Consider the following 5,836-nt stretch of genomic DNA (forward strand, 5'->3'; position numbering starts at 1 on the left):
TCAAAATGATGCTAACAGTAATGTAGTGATAGTTGCTAATAAACTCAAAGTGATGATGACAGTCATGTAGTCAGAGTTGCTACGAACCTTAAAATAATGCAACAATAATGTAGTAAGAGTTGCTACGAACCTTAAAATAATGCGACAGTCATGTATTTAAGTTGCTACGAACCTCAAAATATTGCGACAGTGATGTCGGAAGAATTGCAAATGAACTCAAGATGATGCTAACAGTAATGTAGCGATAGTTGCTAAGAAACTCAGTGATGCTTAAAGAAATGTAGTAAGAGTTTCGAACAACCTCAAAGTGATGCTGACAGTCATGTAGTAACAGTTGCTTCGAACCTCAAAATAATGCGACAGTGATGTCGGAAGAATTGCTAATGATCTCAAAATGATGCTAACAGTAATGTAGTGATAGTTGCTAATTAACTCAGTGATACTTACAGAAATGTAGTAAGTGTTTCGAACAACCTAAAAGTGATGCTGTCAGTCATGTAGTAAAAGTTCCTTCTCACCTCAAAATGATGCTAACAGTAATGTAGTGATAGTTGCTAATAAACTCAAAATGATGATGACAGTAATGTAGTAAGAGTTGCTACGAACCTTTAAATAATGCAACAGTAATGTAGTAAGTGTTTCGAACAACTTCAAAGTGATGCTGACAGTCATGTAGTAAGAGTTGCTAATGAAGTCAATTTCATGCTACAGTGATGTCATAAGAAATGCTAATAAACTCAAAATGATGCTAACAGTAATGTAGTGAAAGTTGCTAATAAACTCAAAGTGATGCTGACAGTAATGTAGTAAGAGTTGCTACGAACCTTTAAATAATGCAACAATAATGTAGTAAGAGTTGCTACGAACCTCAAAATAATTTGACAGTGATGTCAGAAGAATTGCTAATGATCTCAAAATGATGCGACAGTGATGTAGTAAGAATTGCTAATGAACTCAAAATGATGCTAACAGTAATGTAGTGAAAGTTGCGAGTAACCTAAAAATGATGCTGAGAGTCATGTAGTAAGAGTTGCTAATAACCTCAAAATAATGCAACAGTGATGTTGGAAGAATTGCTATTGATCTCAAAATGATGTGACAGTGCTGGCGTAAGAATTGCGAATGAACTCAAAATGATGCTAACAGTAACGGAGTGACATTTTCGAATAACCTCAAAATGATGCTAACAGTAATCTAGTAAGAGCTGCTAATAACCTCAAAATGATGACAGTAATTTAGTAAGAGCTACTAAAAACCTCAAAATAATGCTACAGTGATGTAGGAAGAATTGCTAATAAACTCAAAATTATGCTAACAGTAATGTAGTGATAGTTGCTAATGAACTCAGTGATGCTGACAGTAATGTAGTAAGTGTTTCGAACAACCTCAAAGTGATGCTGACAGTCATGTAGGATGAGTTGCTACGAACCTAAAAATAATGCGATAGTTATTTCGTAAGAATTGCTAATGATCCCAAAATGATGCTAATAGTAATGTAGTGATAGTTGCTAATAATCTCAAAGTGATGCTGGCGGTAATGTGGAAAGAGCTGAAACTAGAACAACAAACTGTCCTCTGATGGTTGGACAGGTTGGTTTTGTCCGTCCTCTCACTCATCATTAAAAGCCCTTATTACTCATCATTCATCCAATCTGACACTCACGTCTGCAGTGGGGAATCCCCAGCAGCCCGCGGCACACATGGAGCAGTCTCGGCCAATCTCATGGGGCCTGCAGCGGCACTGACCACCAAATGGCTCGCAGGTGTCACTCTCAGCTCCAACCTCATGGCAGGCACAAGGCAGGGCGCCGTTGTTGAAGAGAGCCCAAGAGACACAGCTGAGCTGAGACAGAATGGAGACCAAGGACAGGAGGGACGACAGAGAAAAAGGAAACGTTAGCGAGACATTTTAGGAAAATTAGTTAAGTGGGGAAAAGGTTATTAGCCAAACTCGCTAAATGGAAGGACAACAAAAAACAAAGATCTTAAAAAGAAAATTTGCACAAAGTGAAACCCTGCAAGAGAAAGTAAATCAAGAACTAAATATTCTTGAGGCTCAGGTCTTTAGTTCCAATGCTTGTAAATGACATCTGAATGCATTCACAACCCAAATCTGAGCAGACAGAAGCGTCCCAGTCAGGCCCAGTTTAGTTCCTCTAGAACATTCAGGGATACTGAACAGGGACCAACTCAGGCTGAGAGACACCGACTTGACATGAAAGCTGTTGAGGCCACAGTTGCTAATGAAGTGGTCAGATTTCTCCAGTGGTTCTTGGTTCAGGGAGCTGGAGCTGGAGCTGCTCTCAGGCACCACCAGGACGTGATCCTGGAGAGACAGAAGGAAGAAGTCCAGGCCTGACAGAGGAGAAGGAGGCACAGAGTAGAAACAGCAGATACGTGTGGGGAAAGGGAGAGGGTATCAGTCCAGCAGAGGAGCAGGAAACCTACCACCACAGGGCTCTGCCTGCAGGAACCTGCAGGTGAGGAGGACCTGGTGGTCCGGCACATCCACAATGATCTGGTTTTCAGACACCGGCACGTTTCGGCAGCCGTAAGCGTGGGGACAGAAGGAGGCGTTGGCGTGGCCTGAAAGACACAAACAACCATCTCCATTTGAATGTTTCTCAAACAGCCGGAGCAGGAAAGCTAAGATGAATCAAAGATCCTCCACCCTGCCAGATCCGACCCTGGTAATGTAGACCTGCACAGGGTGGGTGGGGTGGAGCGGCTGGTGGTGGTGGAGGATGAAGACGTATCTGCCCAAAGCCTGGACACGGTGGAGTCCACCGCAGCGTTCTGAGTAGAAGGATGAGAGCGATGTTCAATGGTACATGTTTTCTTTCCTGAACCGCCGATGTTTCCAATCACGAATCTCAGTCATGAGATTTGAACATCATGGAGGAGTTCAAAAGTGTCAAACTGGGCCGGTCTCCATTTTATGAGTCCGGAGACCGAGGATAAAACTACAAGTCCCTGGTTCAGATTTGACTCGTCTGAATCCAAACACAGCAGCGTTCTTCCACCAGGCCAGAGGAGTTGATCATGATAACAAGATATCTTCATGCTACTACAACACACAAACTCATCACAAGAAAAGACTTCATGGTGGAACAACAAATCTCCTCCCAATGGGAAAAACATTGAGTTGAACAATCAACTTTTCCATGATGACATGGAGAGCTTGGCAGCAGCAGCAGGCTTCCATTGGGGGCTGATATGCCAGCTCCACTGAGCCTTCTTTGGAATGGTTTCACCTGGAGTGATGCTGTTATTGAGACCTTTTATCTGGAACAACACCACCTGCATGGAGACTGAGGACTTCAACAGATGCAGATGTTGACCCAGAATAAATCTAAATATTCCAGATGTGTTAAATCAATCCAGCAGCAGTGGTGGGAGCGTCGTAAACTCACTCACTCAGCAGCCGTCAGCCTCCGTACCTGCACGGAGTCCAGCCTGATGTGGTCTCTGTTGTCTGCTCCCAGAGGTGGTCTGTCACCTCTGAACCAGGGGGTTCATCTCTCTGGTGGGAGGTCAGTGGAGGAGCTGCAGCGGGGGAGGCCAGGATGGCCCTCCTTCAGCACCAGCCAGTGGGAGGGAGTTTGGAAACATGAGGGGACACAGGAGGAGCTACAGGGGGAGGGAAGGTGGATCAGAACCGTTCTAACAAGAGCGCTGAGGGGACACAGGAGGAGCTACAGGGGGAGGGAAGGTGGATCAGAACCGTTCTAACAAGAGCGCTGAGGGGACACAGGTGGAGCTACAGGGGGAGGGAAGGTGGATCAGAACCGTTCTAACAAGAGCGCTGAGAGGACACAGGAGGAGCTACAGAGGGAGGAAGGTGGATCAGAACCGTTCTAACAAGAGCGCTGAGGGGACACAGGAGGAGCTACAGGGGGAGGGAAGGTGGATCAGAACCGTTCTAACAAGAGCGCTGAGGGGACACAGGTGGAGCTACAGGGGGAGGGAAGGTGGATCAGAACCGTTCTAACAAGAGCGCTGAGGGGACAAAGGAGGAGCTACAGGGGGAGGGAAGGTGGATCAGAACCGTTCTAACAAGAGCGCTGAGGGGACACAGGAGGAGCTACAGGGGGAGGGAAGGTGGATCAGAACCGTTCTAACAAGAGCGCTGAGGGGACACAGGAGGAGCTACAGGGGGAGGGAAGGTGGATCAGAACCGTTCTTACAAGAGCGCTGTCCCACTAATGTTCCTCACCAGAATCCTCCTGTCAGGGGGGAACCATCCATGGGTGCTGATGCAGCGGACTGAAGGTTCAACGTAGTCCATGCTGAACTGGTCTTTAGGCACCAGGTGGACTTTGTGCTCAAAACAGCAGAAAAAAAAGACAAAAAGGGGAGAATTTTAACAAAAGTATGCAAATGAGCTGAAGATCAAAATACAAAAAGTAAATCAAGGTTTTTTTCAAATGATTGCCAGCTATTTAGCTAAGAGAAGGACAAATGTCAATCAAGATGTCAGAATGGAACGATCCCACTGGCTTCTGGTCAAGGGAACCATGGAGATGCTAACTTCCTGTTGGACTATCAGGGTGTCTCATCCCTGACATGCTAACTTCCTGTTGGACGATAAGCGTGTCTCATCCCTGAAATGCTAACTTCCTGTTGGACGATAAGCGTGTCTCATCCCTGACATGCTAACTTCCTGTTGGACGATCAGGGTGTCTCATCCCTGACATGTTAACTTCCTGTTGGACGATAAGCGTGTCTCATCCCTGACATGCTAACTTCCTGTTGGACGATAAGCGTGTCTCATCCCTGACATGCTAACTTCCTGTTGGACGATAAGCGTGTCTCATCCCTGACATGCTAACTTCCTGTTGGACGATAAGCGTGTCTCATCCCTGACATGCTAACTTCCTTTTGGACTATCAGGGTGTCTCATCCCTGACATGCTAACTTCCTGTTGGACGAAAAGGGTGTCTCATCCCTGACATGCTAACTACCTGTTGGACTATAAAGCCTGATTTAAGCCTGATTTATGCTTCTGAGTCGAGTCGTATTCATACCTCCGCCGTAGCCTGAAACGCGCCTCCAAAAAATCCTGCTTACGCATAGCGTCGACGCGTGGTGACGTCATCGTCGAGTACTGTGATTGGTCCGCTCAGAACGTTATTTCCGGTTCAGTCGCGGCACAGCAACACCGCCATTTTCAAAGTTTCTGTGGTGAAGGCTCCAAGAAAAAATGGACCAAGCTGAAGAAAGGATTATCGAGGAGGTGCTCAAGTACGACCACCTCTACAACGCCTCTTCGCGGCACTACAAAGACTGACAAATGGCCAACAATTGTTGTCTGTGACCGGAAGAAAACCAAGGAATCCGACAAGAGCCCCGTAAACAATACAAAGACAAAGCCTCACCCCCTAGCGGCTTGGCGGTGTATTGCAGAGCAACGCGTTCCCTCGACGCAGAATAAACCAGGCTTTCCAGTCGCACCTGTTTTACGCCCCCGTGCCAGATAAGGACCCCCATCGGGCTGTGCCACTCTGGAGGGAGCGCGTCTCACACTCAGTCAGCGGAACCATGCGGATCCGGGCCGGAGCTGTGGGAAGGAGCGCCAATTGTATCGGGTTGTTGTTTTCTGGACTGCAGCAGAACAGGAGCAGCCGGGACTGGAATGTAGAAGTAGGTTATCTTGAAGTTGACTCAGTTATGGTGAACGATATTGTGGTTCAACACTTTAATGAGCTTTAAGGCAAACACATTTCATGAGGAAACAACGCCGGAATTGGACGGATTTCAGCGGCACACAACAGCGTATCCGATACACCTCATTGGAAACCTGGTGGTCTAAGACTAAGAAACACCAGTCACCATG

General features: G+C 46.4%; 1 long non-coding RNA gene across 1 annotated transcript; it reads right to left on the reverse strand.

Moving 5' to 3' along the window:
• Positions 1–2,230: 2,230 nt before the first annotated feature.
• LOC147272223 (uncharacterized) lies at positions 2,231–3,529 on the reverse strand. Its single transcript, XR_015116332.1, has 3 exons — positions 3,441–3,529; positions 2,449–2,586; positions 2,231–2,326 (listed from the first exon to the last, which is right to left on the reverse strand). It is a non-coding gene; the product is annotated as an uncharacterized LOC147272223 (long non-coding RNA).
• Between the last annotated feature and the right edge of the window lie 2,307 nt (positions 3,530–5,836).

Source organism: Aulostomus chinensis, chromosome 1 (assembly GCF_037954235.1).
Source record: "Aulostomus chinensis isolate RoL2024-O1b breed Wild chromosome 1, RoL_Achi_v1.0, whole genome shotgun sequence".
Taxonomy (NCBI): Eukaryota; Metazoa; Chordata; class Actinopteri; order Syngnathiformes; family Aulostomidae; genus Aulostomus; species Aulostomus chinensis.